This window comes from Pezoporus flaviventris, unplaced genomic scaffold (assembly GCF_033815535.1).
Source record: "Pezoporus flaviventris isolate CSIRO_AGI_PZ_B2104156 unplaced genomic scaffold, CSIRO_AGI_Pfla_v1 ptg000067l, whole genome shotgun sequence".
Lineage (NCBI taxonomy): Eukaryota > Metazoa > Chordata > Aves > Psittaciformes > Psittacidae > Pezoporus > Pezoporus flaviventris.
In genome coordinates, this window is record NW_026892615.1 from 580,378 (window position 1) to 604,479 (window position 24,102).

The 24,102-nt window shown below is 43.5% G+C and overlaps 2 long non-coding RNA genes across 4 annotated transcripts; one reads left to right on the forward strand and one right to left on the reverse strand.

The window, feature by feature from the left end:
• Positions 1–2,777: 2,777 nt before the first annotated feature.
• On the reverse strand, positions 2,778–4,292 carry LOC133278722 (uncharacterized). The gene is made up of 2 exons (XR_009746674.1): positions 3,283–4,292; positions 2,778–2,926 (listed from the first exon to the last, which is right to left on the reverse strand). It is a non-coding gene; the product is annotated as an uncharacterized LOC133278722 (long non-coding RNA).
• A 4,209-nt stretch (positions 4,293–8,501) lies between these two features.
• LOC133278694 (uncharacterized) lies at positions 8,502–23,329 on the forward strand. 3 transcript variants are annotated; one of them, XR_009746655.1, is made up of 8 exons: positions 8,502–8,830; positions 10,298–10,410; positions 11,251–11,392; positions 12,738–12,812; positions 12,843–12,857; positions 14,160–14,204; positions 19,046–19,161; positions 22,865–23,329. It is a non-coding gene; the product is annotated as an uncharacterized LOC133278694 (long non-coding RNA). The 3 variants fall into 3 exon arrangements; XR_009746654.1 differs by lacking the exons at positions 14,160–14,204; positions 19,046–19,161; positions 22,865–23,329 and having other exon boundaries at positions 8,502–9,103; positions 12,843–13,003; XR_009746653.1 differs by lacking the exons at positions 14,160–14,204; positions 19,046–19,161; positions 22,865–23,329 and having other exon boundaries at positions 12,843–13,003.
• The last annotated feature ends 773 nt before the right edge of the window (positions 23,330–24,102 follow it).

Genomic DNA, 24,102 nt, shown 5'->3' on the forward strand with positions numbered 1-24,102 from the left:
TGCAATGCTGTGAGGACACAACAGGACGCAAGGATGCCCATCCTGCCTGTCCCAGCCCCAATGTGACACATGGGATGCCCTGGGAGGATCCCAGCCACAGCCTGTGTGTCACGGCCACCAGCCTCTGAAACACTTAAGCTAAGGTGGACACAAGGGGTGCTGCAAATGTCTCCCCAGGTCCTGCGGGCACAGCAGAGGCTGCCCATGCCACACTGGTGGCCAGGGTCTTCAGTCTTCACTGTCCTGCTGCAGGGGAAGGGCTTGGGGCTGGCCCGCACTGCGCCCTGTTTCACTATGTGAGCTTCTCTGGCTGTGCTGTGGGGTGCTGGAGGGCTGCTTGAACTCAACAACTCCTGGTGCAGATGTGACATACCGACGGAGAAAAGAAAACAACCAGACAGACTGAAAACACGCTTTCCTTCTCTAATGCATCCCCCAGGTCCTCTGCCCGCCATCTCCCCCTCTGTGCTGCACCAGGGAATTGCATGCTCCAGAAACAGCGTCCTAATGGATTTCCCTTACCCCACTCCTGTGCTTTTGAGGGTGGGAGAGAAGGGCGGCAATGCCACCATGGAGCTGCTGCAGGGCGGAGGGCAGCGGAAGCCCTCCACAGCCGCGGTCCTGCCCTGCCCAGCACCGCTCTCCGCTGGCTGCTGCAGGCGGTTGCGGGTGGAAGGGGTCGTGCCTCGGTTGTGCTGGGGGAGCGTTGGCAGCACCTGCAGCAGGGAGGAAGGGCAGCCGGCGAGGCTGTCGCAGGTCGCACCCTGGGCTGGCTGGGAGGTCACTGCCCAGGGGCAGACCCTCGGCTGCGGCTGCAGGAAGGGCTGCGCAGAGCCTGGGAGCGGCCTGGGAGCCAGAGGGGACGGGGTTAGCTCTGTGAAGTTTCACTTGCATGACCTTTTTTGCTGTTGGCAGCATCTTCCCCACTGCCGCTTCCAGCACTGGGTCAGGTTGTGCTTCCCCTGCTAAGGAGCTAAACTGAGATGCTGTGTGTAAGAAATGGGAAGTGACAAGATATGACCGAAGCATTGGAAATCAATCCAAACTAAATGTGCTTCTTAACTGTAAGTGAACAGTTGAAAACAATCCTCTTTTATAGCCATGGAGATAAATACTCTGTTTTTATTAGGAAAAAATTGCTTTGGACTGAATAAAGTCGTTTGATTAACAAGTCAAAGCAGATGGTTTATTGATGTTTCAGAAAGGAGTTTACAAGGTCTAGTGAAAAAAGAGACCCAGCTCTGAATTAACAAATTACCCTGGTATATGGGACATTGACAGTTCACTGCTAATAGATTTATGGGCTACTGCTGGGTGTTTCGTCCCCATTTGGTTTATTATGATAAAATATTGGGGCAGGGTAACCTATAGCCTCATTGCAATATACTGTATCGACCCCTGACCCTGAGAACCTGACAGCAAACCTATATATTAGATTCTTAATTTGTCTTAATCTAACAGAATCGGCTTCCGTGCTGTAATTATTTTCCAAAGGCAATGGTCTGAGCATGGGAGTGTGTGTGAGATGCCCGTGAAGGTGGATCACTTTGTCCATTGCACTGGACATACAGTTAAACTGCTGAAGACTTAGGAGATCACAGTAGGAACGATGCAGGAGCATCAATGTCCCGTGAAGCAGGACATGGCATTGAGAAAGAGTAAAATTCCCAGGTGCTGTAAATTACTCTCATAAAAAAAATATACCGTGAGGCCCCAGCAGCATCTGAAAGTATGCACAGTTCTTGACTGGAAATGCAGGGAAATGGTGCAACAGAGCCTTTCCTTTTTCTGGAGGTTATTGCAATCGCTTTGCACCCCATGCTCAGGGCCACAGCAGTGTCCTGCAGGCAGCAGAGGGACTGGTGGCTGATACAGGCAGCTCTGGATCCACGGTACCTGAGTCTTCATGTCTGATATTCCAGGATTAAAATGCAGTAATTGCATGGTTCTGTATGAGAGTAGCAGTGCTAATGCTAACAGTTTAGGTATGTGGACTGTCATCTTTCATACTTTGGGGCTAACACTCTGGCTGTAATTATAGGCCAGTCCTGGCGCTCAGAGCTGTTGAATCAGGCTGGATGCAAATCCAGGAGTGCTCACTCCTGTGCCTACACCCAGGTAACAACTACTGACTCCTGAGAACACATTCAGCCTTTAAACACCCTCAACCCAGGGTAACATGCAATTAGTTGCACGTCATGTCCATCCCCACTCCAGGCAGGCTGTGCCTGCTGCTCTGCCATGGCGCGGTGCTAGGCCCTGCCAGTCAGAGTGTCAGTGAGGAGAAAAGGGAAGACAGTCTCCGAATTCCCCTCCATTTGCTGAAGCAATTAGTTCTGAGGACTTCCTGTGAACCCTTTCCTTCCTCCTCTTCTCTGATACCTGTGTTAGTTTGTTGCCTGACTTCTGCTGCCAGCATGCGTTTACCTGAGCTGCCCTCTGCAATGGCAGCTCAGTGAGAGGAGACAATTAGGAGATGCTACAGCCTGGGACTTGTAATTTTTTGTGCCCAGACAGGGTAGTCGTGGTGCCTGGATCCCAGATCAGAGACACCATGTGAGAGCAGCCTTGGGTCATGCCTGTTCCCTCACGCTGTGCCGGCCAAGCTTTGTCCTGTGCCCCACAGGGCCTGGGGGAGCAGCAGGGCTGAGGGCGCTTTACAAGGGCCCAGCAGAGAGAACCAGGGCAGATGCTCCAGAGTTGGGGGCTGTGTTCCTTCCCACCTACCCCCAGCCCTGCTAAGCAATAGCTGCACGCACCCAAAGATGACATGGTGATGAATGGGGGACAAATGTGCTTTTTATTGCTTCCACCACACACATGCGCTTTCTCTCTCTTGTTTTGTAAGGGACTGTTGGACTGCTGGATACAGGAATTCGTATGATTTGTTCTGCAGCCATTTCTCCTTTCTCTCCTGTAATAGGATCTGCAGAAATAATTTGAAGGTAATTTAGTGTCTTCTTTGCCTTTCTCCCCACACTTCCTATGAGTTCACCAGGTACCCTCTAGATGAACTAATCCTACTGTAAAATATTATTTCTAGGCCTTATTCATCCAATTTATTAACTGTCTGCAGCTTTATTTACCAGGTTCTGGATTAACTCTGAGACCAGTTACTATTCAGAGCTGCTGCTTGCTTCATTGCTGTCTTTCATTCTGTTTATCTTTTCTTAGTAAAGGAGGTTCTGAGACATATACAAACTCTCCTGAGGTTTAGCAGATATCCCAGGAAATCACAGGGCTGTATTTCATCTTCTGTAGTAATTAGTTACTGCCTCACACCTTATGAGAATCACAGCAAACTTTCTTCTACATGCCACTGCTCTCCAGGAAGCAGAATTTTAATATTTTAGTAGCTGACATTACAATTTTCAATCTCACTCCAAATGCAGGGGGTGGAGTTGCTCTGATTTACATAAGTTGAGATCTGCCCCCAAGCACCCACCTGTAATTGTGGCTAGCTCTGATATCACAGATGACCCTGTATGATGGGTTTGGTGCTGTCAGACTAGATCTTGGTGGAGGAGCTGTAGTGATGATGTATGAACCAGCTGGGGAAGGCAGCAGCATTTCTCCATCCCTTACAAAGGTGCCTGCAATGTTCTAGGGGCTTTTTGAGTGCTCAGGAAAGCTGAGAGCCCAGCTGAGGACAAACAGGTAAGTGACTAGAAGAAGAAAATGGTGTGGAGTACTTCAAAATAAAAATGAGCTAGTTCACTGTATGTAGCATGGTAGAAGTGGACCTGTGAGACAGAGTGAAGCAGGATGGAGCAGTGGCATACGATTCAGTTTGGAAGTTACCAGAGGTGCCCTCCCCGTGCTTGCATGAGGGCCCTGCAGCCCTGTCCATGGCCAGGGGATGGCTGTGTATTACACTGGCTGTAGCTGGAGTGCTTCCCCATCCCCACTGGTGCTCTGAGTACCTTGGAGTGAAACTGCTGGCTGAGAAAGAAGCCACTGAACCTGCAGTGCAGAGATGTGATTGCTGGGGACCAAAGCCAATCAAGCTGAGGTCCAGAGATGGGCGTTTGAGGATGCTGAGCTATACCAGAAATGATGAGAATGCCACGCTTTGGCCCTGAGGTGTAATCAGACTCGCATGGGTCTGGCATAGGTCTGGGACCTTGCTCTTCAGGGCAGTGTGTGCACAGGGCTGCCCGTCCTGAACACACGCATATCCAGCTTTGCAGTGTCCCAGTGGCACTAAAAGCACAGCATCAGCATGAGCACTTGAGTTTTAAATAGGCAGTTCAGTGCAGTTCAGGCGGTTCATGTGAGTACCCTGCCTCAGCTCACACAAAGCAGCCACTGGCTGATCATAGAACAGTTAGGGTTAGAAATGACCTTAAGATCATCTAGTTCCAACCCCCCTGCCATGGGCAGGGACACCTCACACTAAACCATCTCACGAAGGCTTCATCCAACCTGGCCTTGAACACTGCCAGGGATGGAGCATTGACAACCTCCCTGGGCAACCCATTCCAGTGCCTCACTGCCTGATCAAGCCAGAGGATCACTTTAGCTGTACAATCAATATATTCTTAAGAAAACACTGGAGACTTTTAAAAGTCATTATAAACACATGCTCTGAATTCACACCATCTTCGTGGGGTCTTACAGCCATAGCGGCTATTCCTTCCTTTGTGTTAGCCCTGCTTCACTCCTGGCAGCCCACTTGCTTGCAAGTATGACAGTTCCCTGCCCTGTGCAGCATTTCTTAGCATATTGGCACCCCCACAACTCAGTGGAAGCCTGACCCATGACAGGGGGCCTACATGCCACCAGAACATGCCACCGCAAGTCACACCAGGAACAAGTATAATGCATTATACAAATAGTATATTGTCAGAAACAAAGCATTTCTGTTAGTAAGGGGTTTGTTGGTTTCTTTTACTATTTTTATTTTTTTCCCCTTCATTTTTTTACTCTCAGAGAGTGGCACCACTAAAACAAAAGGGTTGGTGGTGTTGGCATTAAAGTAGTTAACGTGGTAGTCTAATTCTAGGTTCCTGAACGCAGTACCCCATCCTCGCTATTATTCTGTTCTTTTACTTCACCAGTTGTATATTGTCTAATTGTGATTTACTGCATATTTTTCACATAAGTTACTTTAATGGACTCTTTGTCTGGCCTACATTGCATGGTAGAGAGTGCTACGAGGTGTCATATGAATAAGGTTATAGGAAAAATTGAAAAGACTACAAACTATTGTATGAGCTGAGGAATAGCTTGTGTTGTAATGATGCTGACATGCAAGGGGCAGAGTTAAGGGCTGTGTGTAACAGTCTTGACTTCATAGTATTTCTCATCTTGAGTGTAACTGCAACCCTCATGTTTTTGTAATGGATTGTTTTCTAATGGAATTTGAGGGAAATCTGTTCAAAATGAAAAACATTAAGATTCTGGAGCACTACAGATGGGGCTGGGGGAGAGGTGCTCAAAGCATGGTCCATCCTGAGCTGGCTTAAGCTCTGTCTGTCCTGTGCGAATGAGTCGAATGCTCACTTGTCTCTGCCAGCGTGTAGCCAGCTCTTCTGACACTGTGCAAGGCAAGTACAGTCCCTGCTATGGACCCACCATGCGAGAACCATACCGTGTCGGTTTGTACATCTTGCACCCGTAGTGGCGAGAGAAGGCATATGCAGTGTGTGCAGGGAGGAATGGGCCTGGTAGGCAGCATGGCAGCTGCCAGGATTTTCTCTGCTACCCCTCCAGTGCTCACAGTAAGGTCCCTGTTGTCACCTCACCAGAGGTGACCACCATGGCCAGAGGTGCCATGGTGGCTGCTGAGCCTTCTAGCTGGACTCGATCATGTTGTAATACATGTGTCTCCTTCAGCACTAGGAGCAAGAGGAGCTGTTTGAGAGCTCAGGCCTAAGAAGCATTCACATCATACACCTTGGGTACAGTCCTGGGAGTGTCCAAAGTGGGTCCTGCCTCTAACCTGGACAGACAGTGCTGATGATGGGGCTTGGTATGCTTTTCATTGCCTGTCAGCACCTCTTCTGCCCTGCTTGAGGTCAGATTTGTTAGTCTCCACACCTTCAAGCTTTTTATGCCTCAGTGAGAGAACGGTATGGCAGTGGAGTCGTGCCCTTCAGGGAAAACAGCCAGCATCGTGTGTCTGGCTCTTGCCAGCACATGGAGATGTGTCACGGGCTCGCAGGCTCACTGCGGTTATCACAGGCTCCTCCAGAAGGGTGACTGTCTGAGGTGCAGCTCCCACTGACAACCTGTTGGATGGCTCTCTCCAGCAAGGAGAGTTTTGATGCATTGTCCTGGCATCCTGCCACTTCTCCGTGGTCAGGGTCTATTTTATTAACATTGCCAAGACTGTAGCTCTAGGAGGATGAGAATGGAAGTCTTCTCTCAATTCATTGACTGGAGAAAATCACTTACTAAGAAGCAATTTCAGCTCCAGGCCTGGCTTGAGTCCAACCTATGATGGGTCTTAGTCTATTACTCACAATAAAATAAACCAGGAGTTGGCCTCTGGCGGGCTTCCTTACACCCTTGCTTGGACACATCAGACTCTGGTTTGACATCGGGCACAACAGAAGAGGGCACACCCATGGTGCATTTCTGCAGACTTGGTTGAATTACTGTGTCCTTGAAGGAGAAAGAAAACGATCTTCCTTGGCCAAGGCATTAGCTACATCAGCTAGAAGCAGATGTCCCTGACTCCCTTAATCAGCTTAGTAGAGACAGTCTGAATTTCATACACTCATGAACAGCAAATCACAGCCAAATTACATACAGGCGTGTTTTGCTCTTCAGGTGAGTAGCCAATCTGCCTCATTTCAGATCTTTGACCCTTGCACATTTCAGCTGAAAAAATATCAGGAAGAAAAAGGTCTAAATATTTTTCAAGGTAGGAAAGTTTTTGGTTAGGAAACTGAAAGTTACGAACAATGGGGGAAAGAGTTGTAGTGGAAATTATTATGAAATATGATTGTAATGATCAGTGCCCAGCATTGGCCATAATTGTGTCTAATCCCCACAGTACTCTTCTTGCTTTCTTGCTGTTTCACTGCATTTCACACATTAAAATAACATCCTATTCTGAAAGAAGAATGGGGAGTGGACCTCCATTCCCAATACCATACCATAATGTTACCCCATTCATGTCACCTTGTATTTGATCAATATACTTGGACACAGGAACGTTTTACATTTGAGCTCCTTTCTATTTTTCATGTGATGGTCCACTGAACTTTTGTTTGGCCTTATGATGAGCTATCTTCTGTAGTAGAAACTGCCTCATTATTTCATTGCATCTTGTATGCCCGAGGCCAATAGGATTAGTGAAGGATTACTATGCATGCGTGCATGGCTTATAAAGCTGCATTGATTACAAAGTCAAAAAATGGTACTAAATTTTTATTACAAAAATATTTTGCTTCATTCCTCTTCAAGCAGAAGACAAAGTTCCAAGCATTCTCGTGCTTTGCAGTCACAGATCAGTTCAAAAGAAGGAAAAGTAAACTTCCATTGCTATTTCTCTTTACCAAGATCACAGCCCGGTGCTTTTGGCTCAGTTTCCCAGACCTGTGAGCAGTCCCCTAGAGCAGCAACACTCCATCCTGCTGACAAGCAGCTATGCCTGGAAAGAACTGCAGCTCCAGTGTCACTATTTATGCCTTCAGGATTTCAGGCAACCTGATTCATTCCCTGTTTCACCGTCAGCAGTGCTGGGACAGCCTGGCAGTTCCTTGCCTCCTGTGATTTAGCATTTCTCTGTAATTTTTTAACTTCTGCCTTCAGCAATTGGATTTTCTCTGCGAACATGAACGAAGGTCTGAAGCTGGCTGCTGTTGGTACTGGGAGAGCCAACTAGCCTCGGCTTCTCCTGCGTTTTGGATGCTTTCCCCTCCCTAGAGTTAGTGTATGGCCTAGAGGCAGCAGTACTTCCTCCAGCTGCTTGCCACAGACGTCAATCAGGTGCTGCCTGGGAGCTCTGGCCCGTGTGCAGCTCCGATGCGAGGCGGTTCGGTTAGGTGCGGGCCAGGAGCGTCCGCCCGCTCGCTGCGGAACCGCGGCCGTCAGACCGCGGAGGGCAATGGCGCCCGTCCCCATGGCAACAAGACGCTCGCCCGCCTCCAGCGAGCTTGGCTGGAAGCCCCGCCTCCTTTCCTCTGCTGTCCAATCATCGACAAGCAAGGGAGGAAGGCTGAGTTTCTGTTGGGCAACGCTTACGTTAATCAATGCCTTGGGGCCCAGAGGGCTCATGAGGCCTCCCGAGGCGGGAAGACCGTCCCCGCCTTTGGCGAGTGTTGATTGGCCAGCTGGGGCCCCGGGGGTGCGCTCTTGTCTCTCCAGCCTCAGGATTGGACGGGGGTTCGGTCAATATAATGCGGGGCGGGAGGAAGGCTCATGGAGTTCTTTCGAGAGCGGGAGCTGCTCGTCCTTCCCCCTTCCCCTGCCCTACCCTACCCTCCGCTCAGCACTCGTGCAGCCTAGGTAAGGGCGGGCAGACGAGCTACCGCTCTAACCTGCCCTCTCGGGTTCCCCTCCTCAGGGCAGGCAGGAGGAAGGCAGAGCTCCCCGCTCGGATTCGTGCTGCACTGACGAGCTCTGCTCCACCCTGCCCGGTGCCGGCCGCGCTGTTCCTTCAGGGTTCTGTGTGGCCGTCATAGGGAAGGTGATGGCGCTGCGCCCACCTCGGCAGGCGAAGGAAACCTCTGTGCTGCCAGGCACCTGTAAAAACATAGCACTTGACAAGCTGTGTGGGAGGTTAATGCTCGGGAGGCTTCCATCTACCCAGGAAGCTTCCCGAGCTGTTCGTAGGCAAGAGTGGTTTTAGCAACTGGGTGCGAAGCTCTTTGGCCAGGTAGCTGCGCTGCAGAGATAATGGGAACTACGGTTTGGTCTGTTTCTTCCGGCGAAATAGATGCGGAGGATCAAATGTATCTATGTATTTTCAAAGAAAATGTATGCCCGACCTATTATTAAAAGCCCTCAGGAACAGAGATTTAAGCTGAAACACCAAGGTGCTAAAAGCTGAAGTGAGAAATTAGATGGGTTCCTGTTTATGTTGATCCTATTTGACCTCCTTAATTCACGACCTTTAGTTTATGTTTACATCACAGTAGAGACATTAGAGGTAGGGAGTTGCTTTTACTTAATCAAGCTCTTGATAAAAATTGCACTTACTACTCGGGAAACTAAATGCACAGTTCACTCTTAGCCACATTTGTTGTGTCCCTGAAGTGCTCCTAGCCCCACTGGTTTGTTGAACAGAACTGAAAGGAGAAGAAAGATGTGTATCTTTAGCATTGGGTAGATCAGGGTGCTGTTGAACGGTTTTGTTTCTAAATGGAAGCAGTGATGCAATTGTGTTTTAGAAATGCCTGTGTTCAAGAACAAAGAATGTGTTCTATCCTGAAACCCTGCATGCCAGGTCAGACACAGCTTCTGGTCCCAGGCTCTCCTGTGCTGCAACAGTGTTCATTGCACAGGATTTAGTGTGGGTCCACAGATCAGTTGCTATTATGAAAAAAAATTTTTTTTTTTTTTTGTACATGCATCAGGTAACCTAGTAAATCATCTGTTTATTTAAAAAAACCCTAACATGTACTTTTTTGATTGCAACAACCATGAAGGAGCAACTCTGAACTCTGGTATGTAATAATGAGAAATCAATCCCTATTAAACTGTGAAATTTGTGTAGCTTGCTTCAGAAAGCATTTATATTCCTTTTATATTGCCTTCAAGAAAACATTCCAGTCTTTAAGTTGTGTGGCTTAAATCTAGGTGAGAACTGAAGTGAATTATCAGACAGGCTTGTTAAGTACACTGAGAGGAGTCCAAGCCTCCACAGTGGGCAGAGGCTGTTACCTGCACTCCAGTGCTGTTTACTGTCAACTTCTTCCATGGCAGTCACTGAATTGCCAGAGCCCCTGTGTCATAGATCGGTAGTCCTTATCCTCTTCCAGGTGTCACCTGGGAGCGTGCTTCCAGCTTGGCTCTTGTTCCTCATTTGAACACAGCACAACTAGGTTCACAATAGGTGTGTTTGGGTCACGTCTCATTCTGACTAGATTTTGGTCTGAATTATAGTTTGAACTATCTACCAAAGTCTTGCTCTTTGTGGGTGACCTGGTAATTCTCTGGCGAGACCTTTGTACTGACTGTATGTTTAATAATGAATGCAGGGCAGATATAAACACAGTTGGCTTTGTGGTATTCTGTCTGAGACAATGGCATATTCTCCAGCATAAATGGTTTTGATTGAGTTTATGTATGGTTAAATTGTGTAAAAGGAAAAAAAATAATAACTTTGATTTTCAAATTCTAGATGTGACTATGTGACTGCTGTGACCCAAGAGACATACAGCATCTATTGGAAATGTGGAAGTCATAGGGGCAACAGCTGCTTTTGAGTTACAGAAGTGAGCAGGTAAGAGACAAGTACTCCCTTAAAATTTTCTTAATTGTAATTGACTTCATCTTTTGGTTTTGGAGCCTCAGAATTTTTCTGTCTTCTCTTTCTATTCAGTTTTCCTTTCTTTGATTTACAATTTCACCTTATATTTGAATCAGGAACTGTTTTGTCGTTTGCTGATACTAGTGGCTTAGGTATACTTTCAAAAGTAGCTGAGAAGATCTTGATATTATCCATAAGCATTTCAGAGAGTGAAATAAAGCTCTTTTTCTGGTACCACTGCTCAGTTAACATTGATGATTAAATCCCATAAATATTCTCTTACCCTTAAAGTGAAAACCCTTGAAGGTGGGTTGACAGAAATCATTGGCTTTCCTGTGGGTATTTATAACTAAAATAAAGCTATAAAGTGCTGCTTAATGCATCCAGGGAATCCACGCTCGCCTTCCATTCAAGCAGAGCAAATGCAGTCACCAGTGCCCTCACTCTTTTTGAAGGGTTGGAGCACTTGAAAAGAACTGGATGATTTGTAGACAGATTCTGTCCCATGCCTTAGAGTGTTATGAAAGGACAGGTGTTTTTTTTTCATGTTTCTGAAAATCAAAACCAGTATGTGCAGTTCAGCCACCTCTGATTCATCAGTCAGTGACAATCTGGGGGTAAGTATGGCCACTGGTGAGGAAAACAAAGCAGATCTGACCTTGGTGGTAGAATCCCACTTTACAAAGCCAGAATATTCATCGTGTTTGTAAGAGGTATTTCTTGGGGAAAATATGTGGGTTACAGTGAAAATAACTCTGGTGGAAGTGATGAATACTTCGGCTTAATTTCTGGATCACTTCACTCATGGTATTAGGGTGAAGCAGAGCTGGAAAAAATGGAAGAAACTGCCTTATTAGAAGCATAAAAACTAGTGACTGTATCTTGGCCAGTGTTCCCGATTTTCCAGTAAGCTGTCTGCTGTACGGAGGTGTATAACCCTAATGGCTTGTTGTATGCCATTAAAAGGTATTGTACGCTCATAAAAGAATGACATTTTGATCAATGCTGTTAAAAGAATTACTGTCTTGACACAGAAAAGCTTTCCTGCTGCAAGTTTAAAAATATGCCTTTAAAAGCTTTTTATTGAATACCTTTGCATCCCTCAGAAATGTGCTATTTTGGCACACGGCTGCTCTGAAGTATTCCATGTTGTAACTTAAATGCAAGACCTGTTTACCATCAGAAGGGAGCGAAGTGAGGCAGGTGTATTCACTTAACTACTGTCATGGGGACGAAAGAAAAAGCACCTTGAGCTACTTGTATGCAGTCTAAAAATAAGAACACCTCATTTCTAGAGTCCAAAATCATTTGAAAGCTATTTGGTTTTGTTTTGCCATTGATTCCTCTCTGTCCCTCTAGCTTTGTTTCAGTGTCCCTTTGGACTTTGTATATTGATGTTGGAGGGAGGCAGGTGGTGGATAGGAAAAGCACAAATTTCTTCATTGTAGTTGGATCCTGGCCCTTGGACAGGTGGGCTTTGTTGAGGGAAACTTGTTCTGGAGATGTCTAGGTGGTCCTGTTCTCATAGTGGTTCTTGTAGCAGAAATTTCACTTTAGTGTTATTAAAAGATCTTGTATCAGGACTATTGTTTAATCACAGCTGCTGAAGTGGTGTTGTACCTGGCTTCAGTGTTCTAGAATTACAGCTGAACTGTTTAACAGTTCTGCCGTGACTGTTGCCAGCAGCTGCTGAGAGAAGGGGACGTGAGGAATCCCATTTCTGGGTGCACGCTGATGGAGGCCACGTCTCTGCCCCCTGCTCAGAATTTGTAACAGGCTCCATCAGGTCTAGAGACTGCTTTGAACACAAGTGGACAGCCCTGGCTTGGGAAATAGGAGGCAGGTCTGTCACTCCTCAGCTTTGTCATGCTCCTTACATGTCCTTATGCATTTTATATGTTCCGTGAGTTTTTGTATGAAGATGGAGGGATTAGCAGAAAGAGCATGGTGGGATGGGTTTTGATATACAGCGATCCTAGGCAAGATTTTCTACGTTGGTTTTTTTTTTTTCCTCTTCTGTCTATAGATTTATGATGAAAGCAAGTAAGTGGATGTTCTTGATGCATCTAATATGCTTCACGTCTTGTAATGGGATTGTCATCAGCTGGGTGGGTTCTAAGAGTGCTTACTAAGTTGGTTTTGTAACAGGTGAGTAAGATCATAGCACATAGTGGTATTTCTGTACCTCAGATGAAAAAACATGAAATTTAGCACTGAAATTTTACTGCTGAAGAAAGAAAAATTTTCAGTTGTACCACATATAAGTAGTTCATCCTATACACACCTTTTCAAGATATGAAATTTCTTTCAGGAAAAAGAAATACTAATACTCTGCACTATCTGCAAAGGCAAGGCACAAAAGGAAGAAGCAAGAGAGCCTGAGTATGTGTAATTGGCATGTGAGGATGTTACTTAGAAAACTGTGATTAGAGTTAAGATGTATACTATCATAACTGCTTCCTAAGTGTCTTTCAGATGCATGAGTTTTGTCCAATTCAACCTTTAAGGAAGGCATGAAAAGCCAAAATACTTTTCTTACCTCTGTTTCAGTTAACCTTTTGGTAGCTTTCTGGGGGGGGGGGGGGTGGGTGCTGTTTGATTTCTTAACTGTGTGAGTTTATATTGAATTTTAGCTGTAACTTGACAAAGCTGGTGTCAAGCAATTTCAAAGTTCCTAACTCTTGAGTTTTGTTATAATGGTATGGGAATAAGGTTCATACCAGCACAAGCAAAGGCTGACACATGACAGAGAATTTGAATGTGGTAGGCGCATGGTAACTTGAGACACTTACTCTGAGGTGCAAAAGGGAACTTGAAATGTATGAAATGACACAAGGAGAGTTCTTTTTTATTTATTGTATCCTGCAAGATGGTGTTTTTCACCAGTGGTTCCAGCTTGTTTTCTCATTTTGAGCCAAGACTGAAGCAATTCGTGCTTTCATGGTCTTTGTGTTTAAAAAGGGAAATACGCTGCATGCGCTACTGGCAGTAGCTTTAGATGATTATATGCTTATTTTCCAAAGTCCTGTCTCCTTCAGGAGAAGCTGCACACTCAGGCCTTTAGCTGGGTCATTCCATATTCTTTCCCTTCATGGTTTAGGTCAGTCCCCAACCTCCACAGATAGCATATTCTTTAAGTGTGTTTTTCCTGCCATGTGTTTTGGTTCGGTTTTTCTCCTGAGGTTTGAATTTGAATCCAGATGCTCTGGGGAAAACTAGAGGAAATTAGAATGTCACACAGTCAGCATCACCCGTATATTTGCTTGTCCGTTGAAGAGGCACAGTGGGCATAGGGCCCATCGGGCTCCTGCGCTTGATTATTGCCCATGCCAGTGTCCCAGGTCTTCTTGCGCCTTCTGTACACCATGTGGCCCTTTCTGCCACCAGCTGTTGTCTGCTGTTTTCCGACTAAGCTTTGCTTGTGTAATTTTAGCTTTGGAGGAAATTTGAAAGCAAAATTATCTCCATAGTCTTGTTTACCCACAGTATCTCACTGAAGCTCCCTTCAAATGTTTTTCTACAATGACCTTTTAGAATACCTGCTTTCAGGATAGGCTTCCAACCAGTAAGTGTGGCTTAGGCAGGTTTTCTTATATTTAGCTATATTAAAAACTATGATATTTGCTTGACTCTTCTTTACCAGGCAAACTAAATGGCTTTCTATCACTGATCCTTGTTTTCTATTACTCTAATCTGTAAATTTGTTCAGTAATCATCCTGTGCCTTTTTTCAGAACATAGGCAAAACTGCTGAATAACATAGGGTCAAGCTGTTGAAGGTGGGATAAAAGAAACCATTCTCTTCTGTGTTGATATTTAATTGCTATAAGCTGGAAACATTTATTTAGTGTTTAGCCTCATCTGCAATTACATTTTGAGGCCTGTCAGTCTCTAGCCCACTTGAAGTGTCATGTTGATTTTGAGTTCCTTAATCAAATGTCATTTTGCATCAAGTCAGCTGCCTCACAGATATGTTATATCTGTGTTATTAATTAGCAATAAACTTTTAATTATAAGTCAAGCTAGTCCAAGAATGTTTTCTGAAAATTCATGTCATTAATATTATATTACCCTCTCCATTTCTTTCTAGCTAGAGTCTTGTCTTGGCCATTCTATTTGAGATCTGTTGCAGCCTGACAATATTATAGTTACTCAAGTCACCAGATTTAGAAAAAAAAAGCCCAAACTGTTACTGTTTCTCTCTGTCCTCTCAAATATTCCATGTTTTCCAAAGGATACTAAAATGAGCATTAATGGTCCAAACAGCAATTCAGACAAGCTCTTTTCTTCTAATCACTGTGGAAATTGAAACCTAGATTTTAACTCTTTCCCATTTGACCTAGTTCAGGCTACTCATTTAATTCATAAATGTCCTTCCAGAGTCATGTGACTTCCTGTGGGACTTCAGCTCACATTAATCCTTTATCGGTATGATGTTTCCTAGAGGTCCTCTGCTTAATAGTCCACATCAACAGCATTAAATGGTTGATTTTGACCTTGCAGGCCTTGTCAGTGTTTTTGGCATCTGTGGCTAGATGAAGGTGGGATAGAAGATGAAGGTCTAAACCCCTTTGGGTTGTTATTTTAGGTGACCTGCATTGCTTTGGTTTAAAATTGATTAATAATTTGATGTTAATCTTTGCAGCTGTGAAATTTTGAAATTCAACAAACTGACAGCTAAAACTAAATCTATAGAAATTGATCGTGCAAGTATAAGAAGTATAGTATTGTAATCAATCCACCTTAGCATCAGGGCTAATTGTTTGATACCAGTATCTATATCATATAGTTCTTAGACTGATTGATACTGCTTTAAGAGGACAGGTGGGAGAAGTTGTTTGGGCAATAGAGGAAGGTTATCCACTTTTTTGTCTAATGACTTTAAAAATCAAACTTCTGTGTTATCATATGTATAAAACATAATTTCGCTACTTTATATGCATAAGAGAAATATGAGGAGAATAAAATGAGAAAAATAACTGAAGGATGTGTATTACAGTAAGAGGAATAAAGGGTGTCATAGAGTGAAATGGTGTCCCTTTGTGGGAATATTTAAAACATTTGATAACTTGACTGGGAAATAAGATGGGTAAGTGATACCTGTTGAATATCTCTTGGGAATAAACAAATCAATAAAATTGCTGAGACCAGGACAGTATGTGTTTTATAACTTGCTGAAGTCAGGAGAAACACCTTTATACATGTGAAAAGGGCACATTCTGAAATCTGGAAAGCTCTTGCAGAGTTTTTCTTATATTGTACTACAGTTTTTGAAAAGGAGTAAATGAACTAGTAGCTCAGAGTAAGGCTTTCTTTCAAGACTAGAACTTTGATTGCAGTAAAGGTGTATTTTCCTGTTATGGGCTTTGCCTGAGGACTAGTATGCATGCTGATGCTTCAGTGAATCACCTATCGAAAGAAGCTCTAGTTCATTATGCTTCCCTTGTAGTTTGAGAAATGCAGTTTGTAGGATGTTTTCTTGGTAACTTTAGTGCTTGGGCTATAGGGGTTTCAAATCTATTGGAGGAAGAAAGCTTCAAATTCAGTTCAGAGTCTGATATTTGTTTTATTAGTGGAAATTTTTGTCTCCTGTGTTTTCCCCATTCTAGATAACCTTTTCTTGTCGTCTAAGAAATTAATTTCTTTGTTGGAATCATTGCAAGTAAACTTGATAGCAGGAGTGCTGTTATTGAGGCAGCTTACACAGTGATTTGCTAAGTACAGCCTCTTCATATAATGTGAAGCAGAAGTCGATTTATTGACCACTACTGGGATTTCAGGAACCTGTTCAACTACCTGGTTTTTATCCTTCTCTCATAAACTTCACTATTGAATGTCTTTTTTTTCTGGTACCCTTTTGGAAAGGATTCTTTTATATGCAGTCATACAATAAGAGCATTCTGTTTGCTACTTGTTCCTGCACTGTAGAGTTTGGCTTTTTAATAAAGTGTATATAGGGTCATTTAATGGAGCTTACATGACATCAGACTCTTGAAGGCTTTTCCTGAAATACTTTGCCATGCAGGAGGCCATTAACACTTACCTGGGCTGAGAAAATGCTGGCTCTGTGGCTGTGCTGCCAGTCTTCTCTGTAGAACATGTTTTAGTTGGAGCAAAACATTACAGAAAACTCTACGGTGAGCACGTTGCTTATGCTGCAGTAGATCTCCCCTGTAAAATATAATCTGCCACTTCTCTGAAATACTAAGAAAATATTTAAGTATGAAATTTTATTAGTTTGTGATGTTTGCTGTATACTTCTCATGCTTTTCTGCAACTTTCTGCAAACATTCTTCTCTAAAGGAAGGTGTATGTTAGGAATCAAAACTAGTCTCTCCAGTTGGTAATTTGTAAAAACAGTTTTAAAAACAGAATCCAAGTGAACTGCATAAAGTGGATTATTGATTCTCAGGGATGAAGAGAAAATGCTTTCTGTTAAATCCTTTTCACTGCTTGGGATTTTATATTAATATCTGGATGCTTGGGGGTGTGGGGGTGTGTCTGATTAACAGACACTAATGGGGAAATCATCTGCTGGATTTCTGACAGGTCTTCCCAGTCACTGTTACATACAGGACACCAGAGCTGATGTACTTGGCAATGGCAACTGGAAGAGTTATAGGTTGCGGTATATGGCAGTAAAGGCTTCAACATTAGACATGTTTTTCTTCTGTGAGAAGAGAAACTTCTCATTGCTATGTGATGTCTGACCACAGCAGTGGTCTGACCACACGGCAGTGATGTAACTGCTATGGGATGTCTAACCACCGCATGTCACTGCCTGGAGCAGAGGGGTCTGTTATGAAAATGTGCTGAGGGCTACTAGTAGAGATATTAAAAGTGAAGAGGCAAGTTAGCGCAGAAGATAAACTTTACTTTGCAGTATCTACTACTAGAATTACTTCTAAGACTTACTACTGCATGAAAGAGAACAGTTACTAGAACGGGTTAGATTATTACAACCAGCTAGAGGGGAAGGCATCATGTGTGAGTTCTGGTGTTGTACCCACAACGTAACGTCTGCTGGTCAAATGCTTAGGTGGGCCAAGCCCATCCAGTTATTTATTTTGGTTAAAAAAACTTATTTGTTATTATTATGTGGAAATTTCATTCATGAAAAGAACCAAATTAGTATTTTATGGACTCCCTTCTTACATTTGCCTTATGTATTTATTTTGGGAAGCACCTTAGTATTTCTGATTAACTTAACTGCTGGGTTGTGAGAACTTCTTTGCTGATTTGGCTGGTCCCAGATTATTTCTTTTGCTGTCAACTGCAGATTAGAAAAACTCAAATTGGTGCAGAAAACTTCCTGTTCTGAAATAGGCTTCTACCAGAATGTATGGTATGATTATCATCCATATGGCCAGCTTATTTTTATTTCCTAAATACTTTTCCATTTTTAATCTAGATGGGAGCTCTCTGAAGGTGAAAAGCATGGCCATCAATCTTCCTTTGCAACTCAGCTCTGCGTTAAGTATTGAACTTCCATCTGCATGCTTAGCTGTTACAGTCAGAGCCCAAACTCTGTGTTTCACTAATGCTTTGTCAGAGAGCTGTCCTCTTCAGAGAGATTGAAATGAGTAATAGTCTTTCGACACTATTGGCAAGTGGCTTTCACGGTCCATGGCAGATCTAATGAACTACAGCTGCCTGGCTGGAAAATCCTGCTTTTGATTGTCTGAAAGGACTTCTGAAGTCTCTACTTGGATTCACTGACTTTCTTAGGATTTTTTTTCTTCTCCTTGAGAAGTAGATGGAGAGAGCACCATTGGAAATTCCTTTTATCATTTGCATTCACAGATACCATGTTCACTGCTTCTGCACAGGAAAAATTACATAGTTTGCAGACATTACAGATATGCTTGAAAATGGAAATACAGTGAAACATGCCCATCTGCTGAGGAAAGCGGATGCATAAACCAATTTCCATGCTCTCAGTAGAGATTCCCCAGGAACAGATATTTATGCCATACATGTGGCTGCACTTTCAAAAGCTTGGAATCTGTAACTGGGCCAGATTTTCAAAGCAGCTTGAAGGTGAACATGCATCCAGTACACTGGGTTAAATTGAAAATCTCACTATTCTTTATGTGCCTTAATGAGAGCTGGGTTGTTGAGTGGTTTGGGTTTGGTTTTTATTGAGAAACTGGTCAAGAATGTGAATATATTGTCTCATATCTGTAAATACCTTTTCTGTGTGAAAGATGGATCAGGAAATAATTGTGCATACCTACCCATAAAAGTTTGAGGTGAATTCCCTCCCTGCCTTTTCATCCTCATCTATATCATTGTTTATCCTCCCTGCTAGATGAAAACCTTTTCTTACAAATTTTGGAAGATGGATTGTAACTTGCCTGTGACTTGTAGTACAGTTTGAGTAATACACATCATGCTCCAGCTTAAGTTTGGACTGGACAATCAAAACTTCATTTAACTGGAACTAGACTGGTGTGGAGTTTTGCAGATGTTAGTAGATGCTGATCCTTAACAGCAAAGAACAGTTTTACTACACTTTTTCTTCTATTTTTTTACATATTTTTCAGTTTCATATCCACTTTCCATTTTGTTCCTATTTACACAATTCTTCTTATTCCGTTTGAATTATCTCCTGCCTTAGGGATATCAACTAGCCTATATTCTTGTCCTTTGACTTTGGAACTGAAGTGTTGAGAGAGCAGGATCAAGTACTAGCAATATTCTTTTCCACCCAGTGAGTGACAAAGTTGTGAATTGGTATGTTTGGCACTTTTTTTTATTATTATTATTTTTTCCTTTTAAAAGACATTTTGCCAGGACTTCTAGGTACTTGGAGAGGAAATTTGGATGTGAAATGTTAATAAAATTAACTCATTAGAAATGGTAAATCTCACTTCTAGTATAGAGTACACTTTATCTTACTCCTTTAATATTCCTGTTTGTAGCATTTTTTTAGTTTTGAATTGGGTGGAAAGAAACCTAACGAGGTTCAACAGGCACAAATGTAGGGTCCTGTATCTGGGGAGGAAGAACCCCAAGTACAGGCTGGGGCTGAACTACTAGAGAGCAGTTCAGCTGAGAAGGACCATGGTCATAAGTTGACCATGAGCTGGCCCTTGTGGCTAGGAGGGTCAATGATATCCTGGGGTGTATCAAGAGTGTGGCAGTAGATTGAGGGAGGTGGTTCCTCCCCCTCTGCTCGACTCTGGTGAGGCCACATCTGGAGTCCTGTGTCCAATTCTGGGTTCTTCAGTACAGGAAAGACAAGGAGCTACTGGAGAGTGTCCAGCTGAGGTCCACAAAGATGGTGAGGGGTCTGGCGCATCTCTCTTATGGGGAGAGATTGCAGGAGCTGGGCCTGGAGAAGAGCAGCCTGAGAGGGGATCCCATCAGTGCAGATCAATATCTCAAAGGCAGGTGCCCGGAGGATGGTGTCACTCTTTTCAGTGGTGCCCAGTGACAGGATGAGGAACAATGGCCATAAACTAAAACATAAGTTTCACCTCAACATGAGAAAGAACTTCTTTCCATTGAGGGTGGAAGAGCACTGGAACAGGCTGCCCACAAGGGTCCTGGAGTCTCCCTCGGGACACATTCCAAACCCACCATGGACACATTCCTGTGTAACCTGCTGTAGGTAGCCCTGCCTTGTCAGAAGATTAGACCAGAAAATCTTGATGTCCCTTCCAACACTAATTGATTCAGTGATTTGCATTGTTAAATAATAAAACACAACACCTTTGGGTAATGTAATGAAACTGTAATAAATGACTCAGCGCCTGTGGCTTTCCTATTGAGCAACAAAAAAGTGCAGGTAGACTGCATTTGCAGTTTGGAAGGAGAAATCCTCATCCACCTGATGACTGCTGGGAAGTGCCTGATACAGAACAAGCCTGCATTAATTTTTATACTACTTCTAAGACTTGAACATAAAAGTTAGGTTCCTGACTTGGAAATATAAGTTCCCAAGGGCTGCTTAAGGCTGTCATCTGTGAGAAGTTGTTCTCATGAAGAATTCTGAAGCTGCCATAGCTGTTTATTTGGGAACTACCAGCAGCCTAAACACACACGGGTATGTGAGCCTTAAAGGTGTATTTTTCCAGTCTGCAGTGTCTCGCATAATTTGTTACTGGAGATTAATTTTTTTATTGTCTACCTGCTCCTATTTTGCATGTAGCAGCAGGGGTGCAAGAAGCAGGTCTGTTATATGATCATAGAATGATTTTGGTGGAACGATCCTTTAAGAAAACACCTGATGCAAACCCTGTGCATCACTGGAACCTGCTGGGGAGAAGAACTTGTCAGTGGAAATGAGAATTAACAGCATTAAAGCCTGTATCAGTGCAAGCCCTAACACTGAAGTGGCAAGGCTGACATGGATATGACTGGCTTCTGTTTTGCCTTTGTGATGGGGCTGTTTGTGCTGTGCTTTTAGTATTTTTAGGTAAAATTTTTAATGCTTTTAAGTCTGTGGTACATGGTCTCACCTTTTGCATTTCCTATCTATCTGAGAAAATATATTTGTTTCTTGTCCTTCTTCCTCTTTCTTTTCAATCTTCTTTTGTCTGCCAAACAGTTATCCAAAGGCTAAAACTGAGCCCAAAATGGTGAGTGAGCAAGAAACTGTGCTGTGCATCTTTGTGGTTCAGACACCACAATGCAGCTTCTCCACTCTGTCTTCAATTAAACTTTGGTTTTTCTGTTGTTGTAGCTGGAAGCAGTGTGCTGACACAACTCACTCTTGTATAGAACAGATTAAAATGTCAATGTTTTAATGTTCTCATCTGTGGGAAAAAGAAAATAGTTGGCTGTTTTATTTATAACTTTAAAAGAGACCGTACTATGGAAAAGGTTTACTTCTGCAGGATGGAAAATCGCAATTAAAGATACAGAGTCCCATTTAATACTAAGAATCTGCAGAGGACTGAAAAGGTTGAAAGGATGAGATCTCTTCAGGAAATAGGCTATATTGGGACATGGCAGCTTAAAACAATTATAAATTTCCTGTATTGTTAATTATTCACTCTCTTTCCTTTGCATTTGTGGCGTGGTGCACATGCGCATATCTCTGATGAGTTAATGTACTAAACAGACAAACGTGTTTGAGCAGGAAAAGAATGAAAGCATCTGGAAAGAATGGTCAAAAGTCAGGGTTGTCCTCGACCCCTTTCTGGGTAAGGAAGGTAAGGAAGCTATCTTTCCTAGAGAAGAGATGGTCGATGAGGAAAAAGATTACAATTCTGTTCATGTCTTCTGCAGATTTGCTCCCTTGGCAGTTTGAGAAGTGACAATGGAACTGGTTTGGAGGTGTAACTTACAGCTCTGCTGTGCAGGAGGCAGCTAAGCTGGTCCTGGGGTAGCAGTTATACAGTATGATGCTGTGCAGGAATATGAGCTCGAGCCCTCAGAGTGGTACAACTCGTTAGCTCAGCTTTGGATGGGCCTTTGGCCTGTGGATCAGGAGCCACAGGGAACCATCTGTGGATCAATGGGCTGGCTTCCCAGGTTTGCAAGCCAGGCCCATTTTGATATTTCAGAATACTATCTATGATAGAACAGAAGTCAAATACAGAAGACACGAGAGATTGTTCCATAGCTGAGTAAACTTTTCCTCCTTTTTACCTATGGAAGTGATGGATTTACTGTAGAATAACCAGGTAACTGTAGGCGGTTGTCTGCTGGACTGGGGTTAAGCTGACAGCCTGCTTTGGAAAAATGCTGCTTTTCTTCAGAAAGTGCCTCCCACACCTTATTTAGAGATTTGCTTAATTTGGGCTGTCCTCTGGGTCAACATCTGTGGAATCTGTATTTCTCTGGCAGTTGTGTCTCCCGTGCATGTAAGTTACGGATGCTCACCAATGCCCTTTTGGGCTGTTTCTTTCCTAAAGGGGACGAGGGGGGAAAGAAACGGTCAATTTTTAAGGGAAATGAAAACTGCTCCCACTGAACACTTGTGCTAAAAGAGGAGTGCCATATGTCTTTTCCCTTTACTTTCTCTCTCATTTATTTAAACCCATCTCCCAAGCCTTGCTGCTGTGGGATCGATCTGTTGGCAAGGGTTATTCAAACATTAGCAGAATGCATGTTCTGACTGTTCTTGTTGGATCTGGGTGTTGAAGCCAACAATAACAGCTCTCGTGTGGGAACTGGTACTGGGTATTTGAGTCAAACTGTTCATGGTGGTCTGTACTTTACTGCAATGAAAAAATGTGGGGGGTTTCTTTTCCCATAGTGTTCATTTGTGTTCCTGTCGTTCATTGTTTATACAATCACTGTGCCTGTGGACAGCTGAAATAAATACTTTGATTCTGTGGTTTTCCTCACTTTCAGCTCTTGCTTTGTGTGTTCTTTTCCCCTCTGGCTTGGCTTCTCCATCCTCCAACTGACTGTATGTGGTGTTGGGTTTTTTAGCGTTTTGTTTTTTTGTTGTGGTGTTCATTTTGCCTTTTTTCCCCCTAAGGTAAAACCTGACGGTGAGTACATTTTCTAGGACAAATAAGCTCCAAGACTGCCTCTGGAAGGCCTCAGGAGCTGGGATTATCTGGCATTTCCGGCTGAGCTGTGCTGAGGCCGGTAACATCAGGAAGGTGCTGCAATCTCGGCCTCCTGCTCCCCTCTCCAAAATCAGGCTGTGCTTTTCCAGGACGATGTTGGGCTATAGATGCATTTAGTGCTGTGCTTTGTAATACCCGTCCAACTATTCTATAACCACCACAGATTCCTTGCTGGTTGTGCTTTGTTGCTTAAGTGAAAGTCCAGAATGCAGGGATGCTTGTGGGAGCTGAATGGTTTGAAGCTTTCTGTAATTTTTCCTGTTACCCTCAGGGCACTCTGAAAAAATTACCTCTTTGTAGAGTCTTTGGGATATGATGCAGTCCCAGATCAGACATTTCTCTATTAAATAAAAAGTATGATAAGCCTAAAAGCATTGAATCTGATATTTTGAATCTGTAAAGGCCAATCCCAGTGTGTATCTATTTGGGCTAATTTACTGAACTATTTAGTTTCTTCTCCTGCATAACAACCATTCCACCCCCAGCATTACTGAAGTTAGTTTTGCCTCTGTGGCTGCCAGGAATAACTTTACTTTGCATGGATAATTAACTGGATTGAGTAACAGAGGAAAAAAAAAAAACATTTTATTTCCACACAGTGGTAATAATAAATCTGTTACTACTTTTGGCTCTCCATGTTATTACCATAGTTGGGTATGTCTTAATGAGGAAGTGGCTTCCTTTTGCTAAGCTCAAATACCAGCAAGGAGCCTGCCTCTTGAACACGGGTCTGGGTATGTGAGACAAGAAGGGCAAAGGGTGGCTTTTTTTATACCAGGCAGTTGTTCCTGCACACAAACATTCCTGCACACAAATAACTAAATTTCCAGGCATTGTGACAAGGTAAAACTTGGGATTTCTGATTATGTGAATATCAAAGCTTTTCTTACATGGAAGTTTTCCAAATCATCTAATTTTTTATTTTTTTTTTTAACCAAAGTATTGAAGAGTAGGCTTAATATTTGGCTGCTCAGGAATTCCGAAAATGACCCTTTCCAGTGGGGATATTTGGAGAATTCATCTCTGTTTTATTTCTCAAAATGCACAAAATAACAGTAAGGAGATGGGACCTGCGGAGCTTAGCACAGGAATTGTCTCTTGAGGGAAGGAGAAACCTGGGTCTTACAGAGGAAGTTACAAGTAG